General features: G+C 38.4%; 1 protein-coding gene and 1 long non-coding RNA gene across 6 annotated transcripts in view; one reads left to right on the top strand and one right to left on the bottom strand.

Annotated features, from left to right (window-relative positions):
- PTPRO (protein tyrosine phosphatase receptor type O) overlaps positions 1 to 25,410 on the bottom strand; it is a 235,042-nt gene that overhangs the window by 202,291 nt on the left and 7,341 nt on the right. The gene's annotated exons all lie outside the window — the stretch shown is intronic.
- Positions 9,397 to 13,252, top strand: LOC144382117 (uncharacterized). Its single transcript, XR_013448532.1, has 3 exons — positions 9,397 to 9,517; positions 10,274 to 10,327; positions 13,133 to 13,252. It is a non-coding gene; the product is annotated as an uncharacterized LOC144382117 (long non-coding RNA).

Genomic DNA, 25,410 nt, shown 5'->3' with positions numbered 1-25,410 from the left:
TCCAGGGCCCAGGGATATGGATCTCTCCACGTATGGGCATTGCTATATACCATCGGACACAAAAATCATCAAATAGAAACTATTTTTTTCTTCATTATTAATAGAGCACCTAGGATAAACATTTAAATTGGGAGTGACTTTTTGCATGGAATGGGGAGGAAAATTGGAAAAAAAAATAATTCTTAAAGGTATCTTTAGAGACTTTACATATGTGGACCACTTCTTTCTCCAAGACAAAGTCCCATGGGTGAAATACTATTTGGCATAAAGTTGGTTATTGTGCGCCATGATTTCTCTATATATGTTACACAGGATTTTTTTTACATTTCCTTTGGCTGATTAAAATTCTGAATTTTTGTTTTATTTTTGTGGCCATTAACATCTATAAAATTTTGACACCATAAAAAACAAAAGGTTACTTATTAATTCAATGAGTTTCTGAGCCATATTTTCGCCTATAACAGTATCAGGCAAAGCTCCAGTCACAACTTACGCCTGTCATTTTCTGTAATTAAAAGTACACAGTCATATTTATGCATTCTGCCTTCTAGCAGCTGCAGTTAGATTAACTGTGAACAAAGAAAACATTTTGACACAGTTAATTATATGGCAGTTCTCCTTTGCTAGCAAATACCAGCTACCTCCTCAAATGAATAAGAACACTTTTTTGTTATTTTTCTTTTATATAATAATATGAATAGCCATGGAAAACTTCAGTTTACACTTACAAGGAGTTCTAATCCTAACACTTCAGTCTAACACACATTAAACTATCTGGTAACTTTCTAAGAGGATGTATGATTATCAGATTAAACAGATCAGATGCAAATGTTCTTTTGTGGGGCAAGATTTCAAGCATTTTTTTTTTAAACATCAGATGAGGAGAAAGATGAGAATAGGATTTGGTTTCATCTTTGCAACACGTTAGAGATCACAAATAAATTTCTACATCCCTCGTCCAGTATATGAGGGCCACTCTGCTTCTCAGGAAGCCCCACTAGGCAATACGCGTCCTTACCGGAAGTGTGTTCTTAACTAAAAATTCCCAGGCAAGGAATTGGCTGTTCCTGGGCAGAGAAAGGAGGTTTGCCGATGAGTCATCTGCCTAAGATGGCAAAGTAAACGTGGAAATCAGTGGGAGAGGGAGAGCAGAGTTACAGTTGATTCCATGAAACCCAAACCGACCTGTGAGTAAGGATGAGAAAGATCGTTTTCTGGTCACTACCTTCAGCCCTTTGTAGGAAAAGAGTGCTGGGAGTAAAGTAGTGAGACTGTGGAACAGATACTCAACCCAACCAGCAAGAAGCCCATCTCCAATGGCAGCACTGGAAGGAGGCAGAGGGAAATGTCACCCAACATGAGTCACAGTTGCCTTGATTTCTAAATTCATTGTAATCTGTATGCTTCTCTCTTCCTTTCCCTTTCCCTTCATCCTCCCTCTCCTACATTCCTTTACTGCTAAGAACTCAAAAATGATAGAATTGAGAGGATCAGTATAGACTCAGGGGAAATGTATTGAGGAAAAATATGCAGATCAGTGGGATGGCTGTGCTTGTAACTTCATGCATAGAGGATTTTGGTCTTTTGAGATCCTTTTATATAAAGTTCCATGGAAATATACAACAATATAATTGAAATTTACTTAGTGGATATGAGAATGGGCTTTGGAGTCAATCCCACTTGCTTGGTTATTTCGCATGTCTGAGGATTGTTTTTCTCATTTGCAAAATAGGGGTCACTTCACTTGTCTCATGTTGCTGTGAATATTCAGTAAGACAATGTATATAAGGTGCTTACTATAACATATAGCAAGCCCTCTAAATGGTCTCTCCTATTATTACTCAGTAATAAATAAATGCATACTTTAAAATGGAAGAGAAACATAATGTTTAAAGATGACTTAATTGCAGAAAATGACAGATGTAAGTTGTGACTAACTAGAGCCTTGCCTGAGAGTTACCCCTACAGTTCAATAAATGCTTGCAGTTCCCTTAGATGAGTGAAACTACTTAAACTTCAACATTTTTTAGCTTTATGCTGGGTGTTTGTGTGTGTATGGTGAGAGAGACTTCTATGTCTAATGGATATTGCAACCCGCATATGAATAGGAGTATTAAGGTGGGTGTCTGGAAAATGAGTTACCATATGTGAGAAAACACACCCTGATAATGATGTCAGGAATCAGACCATGCTGAAAGCAAACAACTTCTTCAATAATCAAATTCCTCAGGAAGTAGAGAGTAGGTATTTATTGGTGACACATATTTCTGGATGACTGATGGCAATCTACCACACAGAGAAACGATTAAGGTTCTGGGCGGATTCATTGCTGTGCTAAATGAAGGTAACTAAACCTGTTTTGTAAGCTCTTTTTCCAATCCATGTATATCCAGGCTGAGTCCCATTTCCTCCGTCTTTGGGATGATGTGAGCAGCATGACTTCACAGTGGCAGAAGACACCTGATTTCCTCTGGGCTTTCCCACTTCTGAAAATCCCATCCTCGATGCCTCCATCCTTGGTGTTCACTCCTCTGCAGACAGTGGTTCTGTAACTACCAACCATGAACCATTCCTTTCTCTAAAAATGCACTCAAACAATTTTGGGGGGAACTGATTCAGTGATGGTTGCTGGTCAAGTGGACTGAGCCCTGTAACATGCTCTCCCAGTTGCCAGATCCATTCCTGGGGATCCGCGCTGGGCTCAGCCTTCGTCAGGTGCTGCACGGGGCAAGAGCCAGGACAATGAAATGCTTCCTCAAAGCGCATCCACAAGGCTTCCTCTTTCCCTATAGAGAAGAGACGTGGAGATGCTGTGCTTTACGTTCATTTTTAGAGTGCAGAGCATCCACGGTAATTTACAAAGGACGTATTTCCCCTGCGGTTATTTAGGAAAGTTTCTGTATGTGTAGAGCTGTTGTAATACGAGTGTTTGAATGGGATGGAAAAAGTACATTTTAGGGGAGATAATCTCTAACGGGAACAGGTTTTTTTTTTTTTGGTTAAATCTTCACAGGCTACAAATTATGGAGACTGAACTCAATCCAGTTTAAGAATAAAAGGGATTTATTTTCTCTCGTACTGGGGAAATCCAGTCAGGCATGACTGGATCCAGGTACTTAAATGAGATGATCAAATTATTTTTTTTCTTTAATATCTTTGCTTTCCTCTCTGTTGGCTATATTATTTGTCAAGTTTTCTCTAAGTGGTAGAAAACTGTCCCCAAAGAGCTAAAAGTTTTGAATCCTTTCAATTTCCGATCTCAGGAGTCTCAGTTTCCCTGTGCTCCTATAATCTTTGAAGTAGCATACACTGATTATCTTTCTTTGGTTCATATGCCAACCTCTGGACCAATTTTTCTGTCCAAGGGAATTGGATACCCTGATTCCCTCGTCTGACGTGTAACCATACAAGGGGGGGCGGGGAGCAGGAGTCTTCCTACTCCCCACCAGAATCACTTGGACTAGAGAAGGAACAATTTCTATAAGAAAGAAGATAAGGGACATATTAGTGACAGATCTCAAACATTTATTGAAACAGGTCATTTGTAAATTAAATTTTGGACTTGAGAATTTTCTGGGTTCAAAAGTTGTTTCAAGACATCTTCTGCCTTTATTTCCCGGGTGACTGGGAAGTCAAACTGTTAGTCTATACCCTGGGGACTACAGCGCTTTTTGTCAAGTTTTTGAATCCAGAACCTGGAAGGTCTCCATTTCTCCAAGTCCCTCATACAGTGAGGGACCACTGAGGCTGGTAGTGTCTCCAATCTCCATTTTGTATTTCAAGGTTAAGAGAATGAGGAAGAAGAAAAAAAAGAAATCAAGAACTCTTCTCGGAGAGCTCATATGCTAAGAGATCCAGTTCTGAAGTTGTCATAGTGAGCAAAAGAATGCCAAGCCTAGCAGCTCCGTGGGCCAAGTTCTGTTCCAGCCACATGTCTGTAGCTTCCACGGATATCAATGGGAGTTGTGTGTGTGTGTGAACTGAGCACAGAAGCTGGCTGTGTATAAATAGCTCTGCAATGGTGAAAATCTCTTCTTGTGTGTCTGGTACAACAGAGGTAGTCTTTTGCAGTTAGCGCCTGCTTCCCCCTCTAATAAAGTAACCAGGCAGTTTCAAGAAATTCCATACCAGAATATTTGACGGTAATTATTTCATTTAAAAAGATTTTGATCAGAGAACAGGGAGCAGTATTTGTCTTAAATGTCTCTCATTTTCCACTAGCAAGCTCAAGCCAGATTTAACGATTCTTTGCAAAACTGGCCTTCACTATTCCTTTGGCTGAGTTGTCACTCTGTTAATTGACTGATATGCAGCTAACTGGGGGGTAGGGTGGAAGTCAGAATGTTCTCTAAGGGGTTAAAAAGTTATCTAAAGCAAAATGCTTACATTCACACTGGCTGCCATGGCACAGAGGGTCAGGACTGTATGGCATAGAGGGTCTTTCATGGGAACAGGGCTCTGACCCCATCAGGCAGGACACATGGGTAGGATCCCTGGACCGTTGGTCCTCTGCCATTCTGCCATCAGCCCCAGTCTGACATTGAGCACATTGATGTGAGGCTGAGCCATCTCCTAAACCTGGGTGGGAATTTCTTTCAGAAAAGAGTTAAAGATAGACTTGTACTCTGTCCATTAGAGCCTGGCTGGCTCAGTTGGTAGACCATGTGACTCTCAAAGCGTTGAAGATAGACTCGTATCCGGTCCCTTAGAAATAGGAGATTTTTTTCAAGATTTTTATATGAAATGTTCTAGTTTATAAAAGTTACCTACAGGTAGATAATTTTCAAATGCCACCTTCAGTCCCTGTCCTAGTTTTAAACTCCAAGCTTGTATCTACCTGGCTTCTGGAAATCTCTATTTGGATATCCTGTTCACACCTTAAATTCACCCAAAACTTAACTTTTATCTCACCCCACCCTTGTCCCAAAACATATCTACTATGGCCTCTGCTTTAGTTAACAGTGCCATCTTTAATCATTCAAGTCAGAAAACTAGTAGTTGCCCTAACTTTTTTCTTTCTTGTCACCGCATCTAATCAGTCTAAGCCTAGTCGATCTTACTAATTAAGTTTCTCCCCATCTTCTTAATTTAGTCCCCTGTTCCTGCCATGAAAAGCGGATTAGAGTGCAAGTTTTATTTAACTCACTAACGTCAGGGTTTGAATCCCATTTTTGTTACCTCTTTGGGGGGATGCATCTTTATGGAGGGAGCCTTGCTTTCTTTATCTGTGAGTTGGAGATAACATCTACTTCACAGGACTGACTAATAAGGATTAAATTAGATTATATATATACACACACACATATATATAAAGTGTCAGTATAGTTGCTGACACATAATAAAGTTCTGGGAAATGGCAGATACTTCATCCTTTCTTGCTCAGACTATCGTAGCAGACTCCCTGCATACAGTCTTGCCTCTTCTCTATTCTGTACACAGAGGCTAGATCATAATTTCTAAAATGCAAATCCTTCCACCTTATTTATTCAAAAACATTTTGTGTGATAAAGAAGTCCCTGTGACACCCATCTATTTACCCCATCTCTAACTGCACCCCTTCTTAGCCCAACATTTTACCAACTGGTGCTGCATCTTTTATCCATCCGTCCAATTAGAAAACTAGTATTTATCACTTAAAAATCCATATTAAAATTTCCTCTTCTCTGAAAGTTTCCCTGGTCCTACTCCGAATAGAGTTGACTTTTCCTTAATTCCATCACTATTTTTGAAGTATAAAACTCATATATTTCTATTGTAGGTTTAATTACACTTGCTACAATAGTGGCATTATTTGTCCATACATCTGTTTTCCTGACCAGCTGTTGTGCAGTCTTCAAGAAGTCCTTGAAGAAGAGACTATAATTAAGAAAATATCTTGATTATTGTTCTCTCGTAAGAGTTTAGTCCAGTGCTATATTAGTTTTCTACTGCTGCCATAGCAGATTTCTACAAATAGAGCAACTTAAGACAACACAAATATATTACTATACAATTCTATAGGTAAGAAATCTGGTATGCATCTCACTGGGCTAAAATCAAGGATGTTGGCAGGGCTTCCTTTCTGGAGGCTCATTCAGGTTGTTGGCAGAATTCAGTTCTCCGCATTTGTAAAATACTGAGATTCCATTTCCTTGCTGGTTGTCAACTAAGGACTGTTCCCAGATTCTAGAAACTGCCTGCATACCCTGGCTTGTGCCCTTCTTCCTTCATCTTCAAAGCCAGAAAGGGCTGAGTCTCTCTGAGTGCATCCTGATCTATTCTACTTTTTGCTTGTTTTAAGGACTCCTGTGATTAGATTGAGCCCAACTGGAAATTCCAGGATAATTTTGGTCTTAGTAACCTCTTCAATCTTAATCACATCTGCAAAGCTTCCTTTGCCACACAAGGTAACATATTTATATGTTCCAAGGTTAAGGCGTAGACAACTCTGGGAGACCATTATTCTTCCTATCGAAGGAGCCTCACATATTTTAGGTGATCAATAGTGCGTGTTGAATGACAAAATAAATGTATGCAGATGACAATAGGTATGTAGGTCCTTTGATTATATTAGCTGATTTTATAGGGCCATTGATAAATTAGACAATTTGATATTCTTATCTGATTTACTTGTTATAACTTTTTATAAGAATCCTCAGATACTATGTTTTCTAGATCTTTGCTTTTCATGGGACCATGGCAAATGAATTATATCCAAACAGACCAAATGAATTTTTCTATAATCTCTGATTTACCATAAATCATAAACATTATTAGTAAAGGTTAATCAAGAGCCATCAAGAGTCTCTTGTCTTGTCCTTTTTGTGACTACTTACAGAAAGATTTATCATTTGTATGAAGTTAATATGAATGTACACATTTATTCTAAAAGTATTTGAGTGCCTGTATGTGCCAACCTTTGTGAAAGGTAAAGAGTGGTGAACAAAATATGGTCCCTCCCTTCAGAGCTTACTGAGTAATTGGGAGACAGATGATTAAAAAGTAATTACATGTCTAGGACGAACAGATAAGGAAAGACCATTTTCAAGATACAAAGATAATGAAGACACGGTAACTACACTGGAATTAAAATTTAAAAAAAGACCTATTATGCTCTAAGACAATCTGTTTCCTCAAGAAGTTAATATTACAGGGGCGCCTGGGTGGCTCAGTTGGTTAAGCGTCTGCCTTCAGCTCAGGTCATGATCCCAGGGTCCTGGGATCGAGCCCCGCATCGGGCTCCCTGCCCTGCGGGAAGCCTGCTTCTCCCTCTCCCACTCCCCCTGCTTGTGTTCCCTCTCTCACTGTCTCTCTCTCTGTCAAATAAATAAATAAAAATCTTTAAAAAAAAAAAAAAGAAGTTAATATCACAGCCCAGCCAGGAATACAAATACATGGACAAATATTGCCACCACAGTGCAACTAAACCAATGACGGACATGTCTTCATGTTATAGGGATGCATTAAGGAGGAAGGAGCCTACTACACTTGGAATGTGGCTGGAACAGTTTCAAAGAAGTGAAGATTTTAAGTTGTATCTTGAGGAAAAAAACAAGGCTTTTCCAGATGGACGAAGAGGAATGGAGTGGGGAGGAATTCTAGGGAGAAGGAAGAAACTTAGGCTCTTCTCCTAGTCTGGAACAGAGAGAGTCAAGAATGGATTTGTGGATAAAGGGTCATCTTAGCTGGGATCCGGAGGAGGAGCATATGCTTGTTGCGTTAAAGGGAGAGTGTGGAATAAAGGAATTTTCTAGGCAGAGAGAATGACACATTCAGTGGACTGGAGGATGGTGAGAATGAGTGTCGAGTATGAGGAACTGAGAAAGATTCAGAATGACCCCAGCATAAAAAGTGAGGAAATTGGAGAAATGATACTAGAGAAGTAGTCACAAACTACATCAGGGAGGGAATTTGAGCCCATGAAGGAGTGTGGATTGTATCCAAAGACCTATGGGAAGCTATTTATGTGTTTTAAACAGAAAAGCGAGATGACAGATTTTGCCCAATTTCATTACCTCTGACTAACTGAATTAGTTGGCAGTTCTCCTACCACCTGCTGAAACTAATCTCTTCTCTCTGTATCAAGAAGTTCCTCTTTCATTGATTATGTCATTTCTTTTTTTTTTTTTCCTCCACAACAAATAGAACATGCCGGATTCCTGGGAAAGATTGGCTGATGTTCTTCTAGACAACAAAATCACACCCGGGGGGGGGGGGGGGACCATTAAGCTTGCCTGGGATCTGTATCACGTTGGGTTGAGCGAAGGCTGTTCCCTCAAGCTATTCCTGTCTCTGGCAAGGTGTGGACAATCTCCTATGGCTCTGCATCTGAGAAAAAGAGAAACAAACCTCCACATATAAAAATGATGGGGGTATGCTGTTGTTATAGCCATGCTGGGGAGGAAATGGGAGAAATAAAATAAGGCCTAAGATAGCATTTTGAAAACCTAAGTCAAAAGGAGATTTGAAATAAGGTTCCTGGAGGCAAAGTTCTAATGTGATATGGTTTGTGTTTATACTGGTAGCACATCTGGGGCATTCAACCACTGCTCAGTGAGAAGGGTAACGTGGCAGGCACTTAGGCTCGTTATTCAAAACAAAGACCTGAGGTATGGGCAGTTTCTATGTTTGTCAGAGAATACAGAGGCACTAAAGCCTGAAAGTCAAGAAAGAGAAAAGATAGTGAAAAAAGTGGAAGCTAAAATTGAATATGTTAAGAGATGTTCAAGGCACCAGAGAAATAAGACCTATCGTATTTGTAGACATTTCTGACTCACACTTATTCTTTAATACCAAAGGGCTAGAAGAATTCATAAAATTTATGAGAGGAGTTCAGAAGAGAGAAGTGGGGGCGTTTGGGGGAAGAAATTGAAGTCAGATTTGATCTCTAAGTTGGGGGAAAATAAAAGCCCTTTCCATGTCCTTGTCCTTCATGACTTCTGTAGTGCCTCCCTGATATTTACAAAGACAAAAGGAAAGTAGAAAGGCCTTGAGAGCCTAGTCACAGGCAGTACCTTTAAAACATGAAGTTAAAAAAAATTAAAAAAAAAAACCATGAAGTTATTCTATAAAATGACACAGGCAATTAAATTTCTTGTTACAAAATATAAACAGGCTGCACGCTAGATTCAGGAAGATATTATCTGCTCCCCCCTTCCCAGAACCTAAAACTGAGTAGTTATTTTCTGATGTTTTAATGTGTATTTTCCAGTGACTTATATATGAGAAAAGGAGGAAAGAAGAAGGCTCTCTCTATATAAAGTGTAAATAATAAAAGTATAGACCAGGGAGTAGAGAAGGAAAGATGGGGCTGGAAGAGAAATTGTAGAAAGATAGCAAAATAGGAGGCTGGTGAGTATATACAGTTGGAATAAATTCTTCTGTGTCCTAGAACACTTCAACACTGGTGGAAATCATGTCCAGTCTCAACCTTGAGAAATGAGGTGGGCAATGGTGAACTGGCCCTTAATGCCATGAGCTGTGGAATTCTTCCTGAGCAGAAACGTTGTATCAAAGCATTCCAGGATTTATCATGAAGGTATGGTGCCATGGAAGTGAGAGGTTGGTATGCTAGGCCATCTGGTGAGATGCAACTTGTCAATCTCCCAGATGGTTTGTGAAAAGAGAGAGACTTGGCATTGAACTGAGATCAGCATATGAAAAGAGCCATGAAATCACAAACTTAAAACCCATTTTTTTTCACATAGTATTTTGAAAACTTCATTAAGGAAATTTTATATGAATTTTATATGATCTGAAAGATCATATATAGAAGTTTTAATTTACAATATGAAACCATTTCAGTAACATTTACTACATTTGCTTTCATCTCTTTTAATAGGTGTTTTATTAATCTTAAGTTACTGAGTTAAAAGGAAGAAATTGATATTATTTTCATTGATTGATTTGCACATATCCAAGTTTTGTACGACTTCTATAGAAAGAGGTCTAGTAGGATTTGGCTATCCTGAATTATTCTTCTGGACAAGCATGCTCTAAAAAATCAGTGCCATGTTTGTGAAATACTTGAAAATGATCTGCTCTTTGAATTTAAATTTCCAAATAAATGTATTTTAGAACCTTTTGGATTATGCTCACTAATAATTCTTAAAATGATGTAACCAGCAAGCATTACACTTAAAGTATAACATATTCCCCATGTTTCCATAACTCTGGGATTTTTTAATATTAACAATAATCAGAAGTGGGAACTTCGAAATGGTGTAAATTTCTTATTTTTTTTTCAATAAATAAAGCCTGGTTTTCATATTTTCTTTATTTTATTCTCTTTTAGTTAGAACATGATGATGATTATACAGACTCACATAAAATTCTCCTTCAATTTAAGGTATGTTCATGTGGACAATAAAGCTTATTTTTTAAATTTTAATTTTGAATTCATGTAAAATAGCTACTTACTTGGACATTTAATGTAAAATGCAAATACTTTTGAGATAAATAGGGCTTTTAATAATTTGTAATATCCCAACCATGGAGGAATTGAGAAATAAATACCTGGGGCAGAGTATCAAACATAAATTAAATTTTGACTTTGTATCTATTTTCACATTCAATTAAGATGCCAAATTTTTATAAAGACCATAAAAGAGAATGTATTTAACACAATCTTTCTTCTTTCTTTGTAGTTAGGCTGTCTTCATGTTTGTTTGTTTATCTTTCTGCATGCTATTAAGCATTTGATTATTTCACCGTCCACCAGTTTATTTGACTTGACTAGAAAGTAGACGAGGTAAATGTGAGGCAGATCAAATTAGAGAAGTAATTTTTGCTACTGTTAATGTTATAGGATGGGGAGGCAGAATCAGATCTCAGCTTGTGTTTAAATGGAATTCACACACACTTGAAGAATTAGTGGGACAGGAATTCCAGAAATCCAAGGGCTCACAGCTGACAAGCTCCGATGGGAAATACAAAAACCAAAACACAAGCTTGACCAAGTAAGAAATCCTCCGTTATCAGGGGGACAGAAAATGTCGAGTGAGGCAGGGAAGGTGTTGGGGTTGTAGGAGTAGTAAGCACCCAGTGAAGTGGGGGAGATGTCTAATAGGGGAACGTAGATCCTGGAAGGGCGGAGGGGGCACTCAGAGGAACTGGGGTTCACTAGCAAATGCCCCACGTGAGAAATACCCAAGTGGGCCCTTTATAGGAAGAAGGCTGTTGCCCCATGTGTACTGATGGGGCTGACTGCTTTATACTAGGAGTTACTGTAAATATGTACCAATTTATACCCACAGATGAGTGAGACCTAAAGAAACAATGAATGATTAGCACAGGATTTGGCATATAATTGTTGCTCAATGAATGTTCACAGAAAGAATGAATGAACGAAGGTTCAATATATCATATGAAAGATGAAAAGATGAGTAATGATCATATACATAAATACTGTATGAATAGAATACTTGACAATATTACATGTACAAAGTTAGGTTAAAAATTCTTTTTTATTCAATGATCTGATCTATAGATAAGAGGCAAAGCTGACATGAAAATATGTTGCCATTAGATGTATATATTTAATCAATTTTATATATTCAATCATACCAGTCATATAATCAAGCCATGATTATAGGTGACCCAAAATTAACTTGGGTAGGGTAAACCTTATTTTTTAAAAAGCAAAAGAGCATACTACAGTATTAAGCATAGCCCTCCATGACACGCACTACACACATGGATGGACACACATAAATGTGGAAAAAGAAAACCTGTGTGTATCAGAGCAAATGAAACAGGGAATACAATTGTTTTTAGTAAGATAATATCATATATTTAAATTGTGTCTTACAATTTACGAAGTCCTTTCAGAGATTATCTCATTTACGTTGCACTGTAATCCCAGGAGGTAGAAGTGATTTTAATTTTCATTTTTACAGAGGGGTGAAGTGAGTAAGTGGTTGTGGGCAAGTAATCTTTCTTCTATGCTGTCTTGTTCCATTGATAACCCTAACATTTTTTTCCATCAGGTTCTTGTTTTCTCCAACTTGAGATACCTATTACATTGTATTAAATATTAAAAACTTAGAAAAATATGATCATTCAAAAATCTTCCCATCATTTTGCTTCAAAGTGATAGAAATCTATAAAGGCAGGACACCTTTAATAATAGTACAGCACATTTTGTCATGAGCAGTCTGTTCCTTCAAAAATTATCATAAAACAGATTGAGAGCTAAATATGAAATGCTGAGCTCTCCAGTTAAAGCACAGACCTCATTTCATTCAGATCAACTCAAACAGATGAGACAGAAGAAATGGCTGAACAATTATTCTATTTTATTTTCAGCTCTGGTAGTACGCTTCCCAGCTCAAGGTTCCAACAATTTAGGGAGGGGATGGTATGGCAGAGTGTGCTTGGCTAATAATTTCTTGGCGGGACATATTCTAAAACAGTAATAGCCATATTCTGGGGCCTTCCTTCTATGCAAGCATCATCATTTTTTAAAAGATTTTATTTATTTATTTGCACAATAGAGAGAGAGAGAGCACGATAGAGAGAGAGAGAGCACACAGAGCAGGAGCAGGGGGAGGAGCAAAGGGAAACAGAGAAGCAGGCTCCCCACTGAGCACGGAGCCCAACGCCTGGGGCTGGATCCCAGGACCCTGGGATCATGACCTGAGCCGAAGGCAGACATTTAACCGACTGAGCCACCCAGGTGCCTCAAGCATCATCATTTTTATAACTTTCATATACAGACTTAGCATCTCATAACCAGACAGAAAAATGTAAAAAAGCAAAAATAACACATCCTTGGGCAAATGAAGTTAAGCTCCTGAAAATCATGTTAACAGTTAATGTTGTTCTCCCACATCCTTTTTAAGATACTCTAGTAAATTAAATAAAAAGAGAAAAACAAACAAAACTCTTATCTTCAGGTAGGCTTTTTCTTTCCAAAACCAATTTCAAAGAACAGTCAGATATGTAATAATGGGTGTCTTGGGGATGTAATTTTTTATGCAACTTGACATGCAAGTCATGAGTAATTAATTATGTCTTCTATTTACACTTTGTCAGATAAGAGTATTAAACAGAAGAGCTGAGAGGAACACAGAACACTACCATTAATCTGTTTAATTTGCAAATCTAATGCAATCAAAAGGAAGACATTAGTGTTAAAATTGTTTTTGTCCAGGTGGTATCTTTCATGGAGGGAAAGGCCTGTCTGAGGTGTAAATGCTACACAAAGACAGCAAGCCACAGGATCTCGTGTAGGCTTCCAAAGCCATGGCATCAATTTTCCTGGGTGCTTATATCATTGATTCTAAATGCTCTATACAAAAATTAAAGTATGAGCTCTCCACATCAACACTAGCATTATATTCGGCTCTGTGCAGTTAACTAACCAAGTGAAGAAGCCCCTGACCCATTAAACTGAAGGTGGAACATGTGAGTGACAGACTGATCGACAGCAAGGAGAAACTGCAAGAAAGATTTCTGGGTAAGCAGGAACCCACTCTCTCCAGCAGTAACCTGTACCCCACTTCTTTCCAAATGGCAGTCCTCACCAATAACTTAGAAACTGATTCGGTTCTCCTGGGTCTCAGGATATTTCTCTCTTAAGAGGAAGAGACAGAAGATAGAAGTCAGTGAATGAGAAAAGGGAAGCCATGTCAGAACTTTCACACGAATTGGTATGATGGAGTATGCAAGTTCTATGGTTTCTTTCCTAATGCCTTCAATACCTCTCTGAAACTCAGCTGACTCATTATTAAAATGGTGATGATGATTTCAGGTTTATATAAGGATGGAATCAGATCATGTATGTAAAGTTCCTGGGACAGTCCCCAATAACCAGCAGCCCCTCAATAAGTGAGAATGATGGTCAGCATCACCACCATTGTTTCCAGTGAGACAGTGAGTTTTGTGAGAACATATCTTTTCATTTCTGCCAGAGATACTTGTACTGGGTGCTTCCTTTTGGATATACCTTATAAATAAATGTGGCACTATCGGTAAGACCTTGATTGCTGCATTGGCAAGATGTTTGTATATATAATAGAGAGATTTAGATCCTCTACTCAGTTTTGTCTAGCAGAATGTAATTTTTACTTGTAGTTTTAAAACTGTAGAAGAAATTCTACACGTATGACAGAATATGTATGTGAATTTTAATTTTTATAATAAACATGACAATTTTTAGTCAAATGCAGAGGATATAAATTTGAAAGTGTGAAACTAAGTAAAGGAAAATCTCATTCAAAATGGAGGTCCTGGGGACCTGGGTGGCTCAGTCAGTTAAGCACCTGCATTTGGCTCAGGTCACGATCCCGGGGTCCTAAGATCCAGCCTCATGTGGGGCTCCCTGCTCAGCAGAGAGTCTGCTTCTCCCTCTCCTTCTGCCTCTCCCTCCCACTCCCTGCTCATGCCCTCTCTCTCTCCCTCGCTCTCTTTCTCTCTCTTTCTTGCTTGCTATCTCTCTCTCTCAAATAAATAAATAAAATCTTTTTTAAAAATGGGGGTCCTGAAGGGGGAGCTCTGATGCATGTACCACTCCTTGCAGTTTACTTTACATATCTTGATAAGAAGCAGCTTACTTTACCACCCCAGCAGGAGGAAGGAAGATTTTCTCCTCACCCGGCAACAACCCAGCCAATGAGAACCACCACAATTCAGCCCATGAGAAGTAGCCACAACCCCAAACTCTTACCTCGAGTCAACAAACAGCCTCTCCCAAATTCCTTTTTTCCTGTATAAAAGAATACTTCTCTCCTTTGTTCTCTGTACTTGCCTGTGGTTTGGCAGAGTTTGAATGTCCCAAATTGCAATTCCTCTGCTATTCTTGAATAAACTCATTTTTTTGGTAATCTAACTGGCTATTTTATTTTTAAGGTTGACAAAAGTGTGCTGACAGTTACAACTTGTCTCTGAAAAAAATCCACTTATTTTCCATTTATCTCTAAGAGTGCATACAGATTAATGTATAAACAACATGATCCAGGGGAGTTTAAGCCTAGGGACTAATTTACTGAACTACCCAACCAACAGAGGATTATTTTATCTAATTAAGACAGAGCGCACGTATTTAGAATTAAGCATTTGCATTTACCAGCAAATTCAGAATTATAAAAGCAATTAAAGCTAAAATGAGGTATGATAATTTTTTTCCTGCACACCACTGCTGAGCTAAAGCTCCTTTTAATGTTTGCCTTTGTAACACTATTGTACAGAAGGTTATGAGTAAGAAGCTCATGGCTGGGCAGAACCCCCTTTCCCACCTCGTTTCCAGCCACTCAGCCTCCTTAGGACCTGAATCCATCCATCCTATTTTACTCAAGCCTCCTAAACAGAGCCTACATTTTCTCACATTCCTACTTTTGTTCCTCTGTTTCTCCAACCTGGAATGTTTTCCTTAACCTTGTCTACCTATCTGGCAGTATTGGACCAGATTCAGATTAAAATCTGTCTTCCTTCATGAACCTGGTGCTCCTTCAAGCCTAAGTGCTCTGTCCCTTATCTGAACGCAAGGGCACTTGGCTGCATATAGTCCTCTGTCTCATTCATTTGCAAATAAATGTATTACAACTTCGGGAGTCTCTTACAGTAGTAAGTCATATATTGCCTTTTAAGTTGCTACATGTTTATATTATTTCCCCTTATATTACAGACTTCCAGAGGACATAACTGTGTCCTATACTCTTAAAAATGATGAGCACAGCACCTCTTTTCGAAGCCCAGTTTAATATATGTTTGACGATTGATTGGTTGAAATAGCAAAAAACCTATTCACCTTCATATATCCTCCATTCATCTCCCCTGCTTTACTCAGACCTCCTAAGCTTGTCGTACACTTTCTATTTCATCCTAATTTATTTATTTTATTTCCAGATGTTACTTAATAACTGCTAAAAGAAAGAAAGAATGCTATAACTTAATCAATAAAGTATTTTGTCCTTACTTCCCACAATGGTAATTTCCATCACTCCATTTTTAACTATTTTCTGAAGAGTCATTAAAATGTTGTCTCCCACATTGGTGTTATGGGAATTATAAAAGGGCCAATAACCTGTGGTCCTTTCCAGAACTCAGTAGATAAATCTTGTAAGAATGTAGTTCAATACCCAACCTTCTTCATAATGCATTTGAGTCTGTGGCTAATGGTGCTTTATTGAGGTCCTTGTGTATTTTCCTGATTTTTTTCACATTTGCTTAGATATCTTGACTTTCCCTGCAAGTATAATTATTGTCTTTCTGAGACAGTCCTCATAAGAAAGAAGCTCTGTCAACTAGTCAATTAAAATACTTAACAGAGTGCCAGGCACAAGAAAAGGAAGGAAGGAGGAAGGAAGGAAGGAAGGAAGGAAGGAAGGAAGGAAGGAAGGAAGGATGAACTTAAGGTTTTTTAAATTTTTTCTATGAGAAAATTATATACTTATAGAATGTTGCAAAGCAATGTACAGGAAGGTCTCATGCACCCTTCACCCTGCCTCTTCCAATGTTGACGTCTTGCATATCCAAAGAAGAAAATATCCAAACTATGAAATTGACATTGGTACAATCCATAGAATTTATTCAGATTCCACCAGTTATTATGTGTTTATTTGTGTATGAATATGTATAGACCTATACACCTTTATCACATGGACAACTTCATGTAAGTACCACCACGATCAAGATACACAACTCTTCCATTATCACAAGGCTCCCTATACCTCTCCCCTTGCCACCTAATCTTTAACCCTTGGCAACCATGAGGGTGTTCTCATCTCCATGATGTTGTTATTTCAAGGATCTTATATAAATGGAATCTTACAGTGTGCAGCCATTTGAGATTGGCTTTTTTCACTCAGCCTAATTTTCTTGAGGTTCATTCAAGTTGCTGTGTGTATCAATAGTTGCTGAGTAGTATTGCCTGGTATAGAAACATCACAGTTCACTTAACCATGCACTTATTGAAAGCCATTTTGGTTATTTTCAGTGTTTGGCTAGTACAAACAAAGCTGCTATAAACATTCCTGCACACACTTTATGTTTTGATGAAGATAATTATAGTTCCTTGTATATGGCTAATTCAACTTTTTCGGGTCGACAATTGGATTTTCAGAGATGGTTAAGATGGGCGAGGAGCTAGTGAGTACATTCTGCATCAAACATTTTTGTTCAGATATTCAGGAGGGAGTAACCATCTGTACTGGTTCTCCCAGAACAGGACGACTATGTCTGCTACCCTGGTGTAATGATCCCTTCACTCTCGGAAGTGCCCTGCTTAGTATGATACATTATACAATCCCTCTGATTCAGATGACTTAAAAACTCCAAGCATTGCTATTATGCCTGCTTGGCTATGGTGGAATTGCACTGTAGTAGATAGCTGTTTTGTAATCTTTCTGAGCACGGGTGGAGTGACTCTCTGGAGTCCGAGAAATGGGATAGTCTCCCAAAGAAAGATAGTCTTGCTAAAGTCTCTACTGTTCCTCCCTCCTTTTCAGTCCAAAAATGTCACTCATATGTGGAATTTAAGAAACAAAACAAACAGGGACACCTGGGTGGCTCAGTGGCTTAAGCGTCTGCCTTCGGCTCAGGTCATGGTCCCAGGGTCCTGGGATCAAGTCCCACATCGGGCTCCCTGCTCTGTCTGCTTCTCCCTCTCCCTCTGCCTCTCCCCTCCGCTAGTGCTCTCTCTCTCTCTCAAATAAATAAAGTCTCAAAAAACATTTAAAAAAGAAGAAACGAAACAAGCAAAGGGAAAAAAAATAAGAGAGAGAATTGTTGGGGGAGATTGAACCATGAGAGACTATGGACTCTGAAAAACAAACTGAGGGTTCTAGAGGGGAGGGGGATGGGGGAATGGGTTAGCCCGGTGATGGGTATTAAAGGGGGCATGTATTGAATGGAGCACTGGGTGTTATACACAAACAATGAATCATGGAACATTACATCAAAAACTAATGATGTAATGTACGGTGATTAACATAACATAATAAAATAAAATTAAAAAAATAAATTCACTAGGTACTAATACTCTTTAAGGGATTTTTTTTTAATTGTTTAACGAAGAGTGAAGTTGAAGGTTATTAGGAAAGGAAGGTAAAGTCCTTTCTTTAAAAAAAATATGTGTTTGCTGTGTTTGTCCACTTTTAAATCTACTCACTCAAACCCTTTCTCCTGTTCATTCCCACAATTCCCTCAAATGAACAAAAAATATATTAAAAAAAGTTTGAAAAAAAATCAAATAAAGTTAGATGATTTTATGTGAAAAATAAATGTTGGAAGGAGACAAAAACAAAACAAAACAAAACAAAAAATAAGAGAGAGAGAGCAAGAATCGGACTCTTAACTATAGAGAACAAACTGATGGTTACCAGAGGGGTGGGGGTGGGGGTGGGGGTGAAAGAGATGAAGGGGATTAGGGAGGGCACTTGTGATGAGCACAGGGTGATGTATGGAAGTGTGGAATCACTGTATTGTACACCTGAAACTGACGCTGCAGTGTATGTCAACTGGAATTTAAATAAAAACTTAAAAGAAACTACACTGTTAAAAATAACAACAACAACAACAACAACGGGTCTTCTTGTGAGTCAGTTTTATGGTTGGGGACAGTTTCCAAACTCATGTCTTAGCTCTGTGCGTCTTAGCTCCTGTCATAGCTCCACGACTGAGAGGAGAGGACTCTTTCCCACCATTGCCAGTTTGAAAATACTTGCAGGGATAGCTTCTGATAGGTTTGGCTTAGGTCAATGCCAATCCCAAAGATGATGATCAGTGAGGCACAATCCCCAAATGGGCTTATCTTAGGTCAGGTGTTCACCCTCTTGACTGATCACTCTGTCCAGGGCATTGAGGCCCAGTAGGAAGATGGTATCACCTTTCAAAACACATGAATCAGAAAGAGGTTTCTTCTAAGGAGGGTAGATGGTGAGGAAGGTGGCAGACTTGGCCACGGAAGGAATGGTGATCTGGGCAGCGACTGTAATTTGTGTCTGCTGTGAAAAGATCAGAAATTCTACATCTTTTTGACTAGAAAGCCTATATTCTTAAATTTTTTATGTGTGGTATTTAGCTATGGAGAAATGGGTAATAAACATAGCATCTGAAGTTTTTCTATGTGATTAATTCTTTTTTTTAAGATTTATTTATTTATTTGTGAGAGAGCATGGGGGGGAGGGGTAGAGGGAGAGGACGAGAGAGAATCTCAAGCAGACTCCGCGCTGAGCATGGAGCCCCACGCCAGGCTCAATCTCAAGACCCCGAGATCACGACCTGAGCTGGAACGAAGAGTCAAGACACTTAATGGACTGCACCATCCAGGCACGCCTCTATGTGATTAATTCCTAAGTAGTCACACTAGTGAAAGACATACATGTAAGTGATGATCCCCAACACTTTGTGATCATAATCGACATGTATAATCATCTACACCCTTGACTGATGCAAATACAATCGGGAGTTGAATACAATTCACCCAAAGACGTCTGGCCTAACGTCCTAAATTGCAGAGGACTGAACACGCTTGAAAAAAATTATCATAATACATTTCAGTGAAAAGAGTATGCTAAAATGGTAGGATAATTTGATACTTTTTTTTTTACAGACTCAGATACACAGACATGGGAAAAAAATTGGAATGATACATTCCCAGATGGTGGTTATTTTGGAAGAGAATGTGTCGGAATGACTGCTTTCCTCTTTTTCTGCCTGTTGCATTTGACACAGTTTCCTCGGTGAACAAGTATTAGTTTTCGAATTCTTAATCCATTCTTATAAAATTCTTGTGTACGGCGATGCACACCTGATTCAGATTTACTTAGAGATTTCAAATTAAGAACTCCCTTCTTTAGAGCCTCCAGAAGCCACGGAGTAAAAGGCTAATTGAAGGTCTCGGCACAGCAACAAGAATCTCAATAGAAAGATTCTCATTAGGTTCCCAATTAGCTGTCAAAAAAATAAAGAAAGAAGAAGATGGTGCATCAGTCAGATGAAAAGGGACTTGAAGATACAGCTGTCTTTTGTTAGTTGCAAAAATGCAAAAAAATGAATCCGAGGAAGCAATGTGGAGCACCTCTAAAGAACGCTGATTTTTAGCAGATTTAACAGTTTCAGCTAATTAAAAAGAAGCAACCGATAAGCTGTTTTTAGGATTAAGTCCATAATACTTCATTCTAAGCCCTTGCAATCATTTTAACACAGTTTTGACAACACCAGAATTTCCATATTACAAATCCCAAGTACCTAACCATTTTGAGTGAGGCCCATAGTCATTTCCGAGAGCCTAATTAAAAAGTATAAATTAGCGACGGGAGACTGTAGAGGAATTTCTCAGTGATGATGAAAAAAATGAACGTGGCCCCATTCCATAACTATATCTATATGTAAATAACTCTATTGTACTGATACATTTCATATGTATATAAAGGATTTTTCTATAATCCTTTAAGGGAGGACCACATGACTCACTGTTTAATAATACATTATAGACAATATACAATTCCCTTGGCTTTTTATTATTCACCTTATTAATCAACTTCTTCAGAAAGTTAAGAAGCCTCTTTTTCTTCCTAGATAAAATCTAGGAAATTTAAGTACATCAAGTAATAAGGCATTTCTTATGGTAATGGTGTTGGCACTTACTATAAGTATGATGCTTTTACTTTGTGGTATTTGGCAAGAATACTCCCGTTTTATGACTACACTTTAGTTTTCAACACAATGTCAAAGTAAATAGAAACGCCACAGCAATATCACTAGGATGTCTATTTTATGGGCCACCAACTTGACTTAAGTAAGAAATTCCTGGTTTATCTAAGGGAAAGGATGATGTAGTCTAATTAGTCTAATTCTGATGCAGCTACTCAGAGACAGAAAGAGACTCCTATGAGTTCTTGAAGATTTCCAGAAACCTTGGTTTGATATTTAAAAAAAAAAGCAGATTATTATACTTAAGGAAAATAATTGATTAATCACAGAATTGTGATTAATACCCGTGTATGTGAGTATATCAATATCTGATCACAATTTACTTTTATTTTCAGTTATTGAGGATATTAATTACTTGACAAACGAAACCAAAATTAAAGTAATAGAAAAAAATTACAACTAACCCAAACTTCCACACTTTACCAGCACAGTAGTAGACTACAGATATAGATTGGTGTATTATAAACTGATGTAATACCTTTCAATTCTCTAGTGAAATACTGATTTACATAAGTAAGAGCATTTGTTTTAATCATACTTTTGTATTTTTGTCATTTGAAAATCTTGAAAATCCAGGTTTTTGGTATATATATATATACTAACATTTTAATGAATGCAACACTAATTTAATTAATCAGCCCATTTAACTGTCCATATTTGGACAGTGAAATATTTATTTATTTTTATTAAAGATTTTATTTATTTATTTGAAAGAGAGAGCGCAGGAGCACGAGTGGGGGGAGGGGCAGAGGGAGAGGGAGAAGCAGACTCCTAGCTGAGTGTGAGGCCAAGGAGTAGGGAGGTGCTCGATCTCACCATCCTGAGATCATGACCTGAGCTTAAGTCAGATGTTTAAACAACTGAGCCACCCAGGTGCTCCCAGATAATGAAATATTTATTATCTAATACTTCAACTGAGTATGAAAATTACCATTCATTTCTGTATAAAATTATCTGTTGTGACCTTATACAGAAAAGGACATCCATTTTCTAAAATCCATTAAAAGAATTTTTGAAGTACTCATATGCATTTAAAAATATCATTTTTAGGAGCAAAGAAAATATAAGTTCTAAGTATTATAGAAAAGCAATAATTTATCATCTAGCTTCAGTTAGTTATGTGAGTTTCTAAAAATGAGTTTAGAGGTTGAGAGCCAATCTGAGTACATCAACATGCATGGTGAGAGAAAAATGAGGAAAAACATTGCTTATAAAATTCTTTTCATTTTGATATTTTCAAATTGTAAAGCCAAGAGAGCACACCTTCAGATTTTAAGAACTCAGAAGTCACTTTGTCTCAGAAGTTAAAGTGTATTATACACATAGTGAATAAGATAGAGAATAAGTGATCAAAAAATCCGAGGTTTTACTTTATGAGAGATGAGAATTCATCACACAAGAGAACCCATCTGTTGCTTGGCCACACACATCTTTTGTCCTTTATGGTTTATTCTGACCTAATAAAATAGCAAGAAAAAAATATGTGAAGAACCTTACCTTGGTGTCTAAAAGAGTTCATTTTCACTTATAATAAAGCCTTTGCTTCCTCCACAAGATCAACAAAACAACGTTTCCAGACCATTTTTCATTCCGATTCCCTTCCCCCCCAAGCCCCACTCAGCACCACCCGCCTGACAGACTCTCCCTCTTACTTCATCTCGTTGTGCAGCAGCAACCTTCCCTGCCCTGGTATGCTTGCATCCTACTCTTGCTCTTGAGTCTGTCCCATAACTTCTACTTGACCTTTCTCACCCCATTTACTCATTCAACACTCATTCATGTATTCAGCAAGTATTTACTGCACATCTACCGTGGTCCAGGTGCTCTTCTAGCAGCTGGGGATAGAGCATGAACACAATGGATCAAGTCCTTGCTGTGTTATGGAAACTACAAGCCTTCCAGTGGAGGAGCAAGTCATTATAAAGACCTAGTACAATATCACATGGTGAGTGATACATTCTCTGAAGAAAATAAACCTGGGTAAAAGTGGTAAAATTTTAGGGAGACTTTTTTTTTAAGTAGGCCCCACACCAAGCATGGAGCCCAACATGGGGCTTGAACTCATGACCCTGAGATCAAGACCTGAGCTGAGATCAAGAGTCTGGTGCTTAGCCAACTGAGCCACCCAGAGGTCCCTGATTGGAGGGTTCTAGATTGGTTGTTCATGAAAGACACGTTGAGGGAATATCCTTTGAACAGAGATTGGAATAAAATAAAATAAAAATCTGCATTTATAAAATGCTTGTTATGTACCATGCATTTTTCTCATGCTAGCACTCTCAAAACCTTATCATGCATGGTTCCTCATGGGATCCTAGTGGGAAGAATGAGAGCTGCCTTCCACCCAGCTGGCTATCGTGGCCACGAAAGAGAAGAGAGGGTAACAGGCAGAAAATGTGGACTGGGATAGACTGCTTAAAGTGGTATGATGGACAGCTGAGGGCGGGACAGAGGGATGACAAACTTCTCACATTTTATCTTTATCACCTCCCAGGTCTGTTGGCAAGCAGTTACTCAGAACACGCAAGAAAGCAGGAACAGTCACAATGTAGTGCTCGACTAACGTGACACGAGACAGGAGTCATGTGTGAAAGCTACAACCAGAAAGAGCTCATCTCCAAGCCAAACCAACTAAACAACGAAACGGATGTCTAGAAGCGCAACAGCCGCCTCTCAGCTGATGGTTCCACCATTTATAACCAATTGGCAGTAATAGTAAAGACAATACTGAACGAAACATTGTTCTCTCAAGTTATATATTAACATAATTACACTGGACAATAAGGTTAAAATGAATTTTCCATTTTTTAATAGCCAAAAGCCAAAGAACCCTTTTGTATACACAGTTACCAAAGCTAGAGTTAGCAGAATCCATAAAATGAGAATATTACATTTTTTTCTTCTGACAGAGTTTCTTAAACATCAATCCCTGATAAGAAAGTTGGGAATGATTGCTTTCCTTCATGCAAATTCTTCTGATTCGGAGATTTAAATTATAACTGCTCTTGCTGCTGCGTTTTTCTTATCATTAAGGTTACATTCCTCATTTAAAAAAAGAGTGATAAAGGAAAAAAAGGAAGTGTCTAGTGTACAAGCATAGATACTGTTTCTTAGAGCATAATCACTATTCCCATGAATTATTTTTAGAAAATGAATTCTACAATCAAACTTGGGAAATGCTAGATCTTCCTTCTGGAAAACACAATGCATATTAACATAATGGGGATTCTGAGAAGTCCCGGTACAAAAAAATAATAATCAATGAATGAATAGTAGTTTAAACAAAATTAAATAGATTATTTCCCAAATTCATGTTACCACAGAAGTGTTTATGCAAGTCTCTCATGTTCCATGAAGCATAGTTTGGAAGACGCTGCTCTAGACACATTTTTATTGTTCTACCTCTTTGACTTTGCTTTAGCTATTTTTACCATCCTATTGCTTGCCTTCTTTTTTAATTTTTCTACATAAAACTTATTGAGTGCTTATTGTATTCTAGGCACGTTTTAAAGTCCTTCGTGGTCATTATCTCACTCATTCCTGCCTGACAATTATCCTCTGAGATAAATACAACAGATTGCCAAAGGGGCCCCCACACAAGTGAAACAACTTTCTCCACATCCTGCTTGTTGGTAAGATTGAAATCCGGTCTCTCTGACCTGAAGCCTATGCTCTTGACAAATCAGTGGCCAGTTCTCTAGTCCTCAGCTCCTCCCAAGCTCCACAGAGACCAAGAGCCTACCGATTTTCCTGTCCAAAGATATTTTCCAGATCTTAGCTTATAGGATCTTTCTGTCACATTTGATGCTGTTAGCCAATCCTTCCCACTTGTAATCTCCTAGACCCGGGATTTTCTTGATTCTGCTTTCCTCTTGTACCTCTCTGGCTGTTTCTTCTTCATCTTCTTAGGTTCCTTATTAAATGTTAGTTCTCCTCAAGGCCCATCGTGGCCCACTGCCCTTCTCCATCTTGCTCTCTGCTGGGACATCCCCATTCACATCTCCAGACCTGCCATCTCTTCTGGACGTCAGACTCATATCTAATAAGTACTTGTGTGCTTTGTTTTTTTTTTTTTTTTTTTGGCACTCCAAACTCAAGAGGTTTTCTGCTAAATTCATCATGTCCTATTATCAGTCAAGGTCCCAGTAGGACACTTAAGGGGAAATCATAGATAGTTTAATCAAGGGACTGTTACTAAAGGTGTGGAGCAGGAATAATAGTACTAAGCATGATGGCGAAGGGGGTAAGCTGAGCTGGAGGAGAATGGACACTGTCCAGGACACATTGTTAAAACTGCAACATGTCAGACAAAGGTGTCAAGTTATTTAGAAATTAGCATGAAAATTACCTTCTCCCCAGCTCCCCACATCTAGCCAGTCTTGTCAATTTCACTATTTTTTTAAACATTGTTTCTCTTATTTTAGTGTCGTTTCCCAACACCCTAGGATCAACATTTGTCAACTCTTAATCGGACCATTATAATCACCTCTTAGCTGAACTGCTTCCAGGCCTGCTCTACCTTCAGGTTAACCTTTCTTACAGCCAAAAGCTCTCTCTGAAATGCAAATCTTACCCTGCTAAGAGTTGGCTAACACTTCAATGATCCTCTTCACCTAGAAAATAAAGATCCTACTTTTTGGCACAGCATATAGGAGTCTCCCTGATCTGGCATCTACCACTCCCTTTCCTTTTGTACACACTTGTATTTTCCTAAATACTACCCTGCTTTTCACAACATTGGGCCTTTGTTCATGCAGTTTTCTCTTTGTGTCCGTA

This window comes from Halichoerus grypus, chromosome 6 (assembly GCF_964656455.1).
Source record: "Halichoerus grypus chromosome 6, mHalGry1.hap1.1, whole genome shotgun sequence".
Lineage (NCBI taxonomy): Eukaryota > Metazoa > Chordata > Mammalia > Carnivora > Phocidae > Halichoerus > Halichoerus grypus.
Note: the sequence above shows the minus strand (reverse complement) of the source record. Positions and strands in the feature narration are given on the sequence as shown.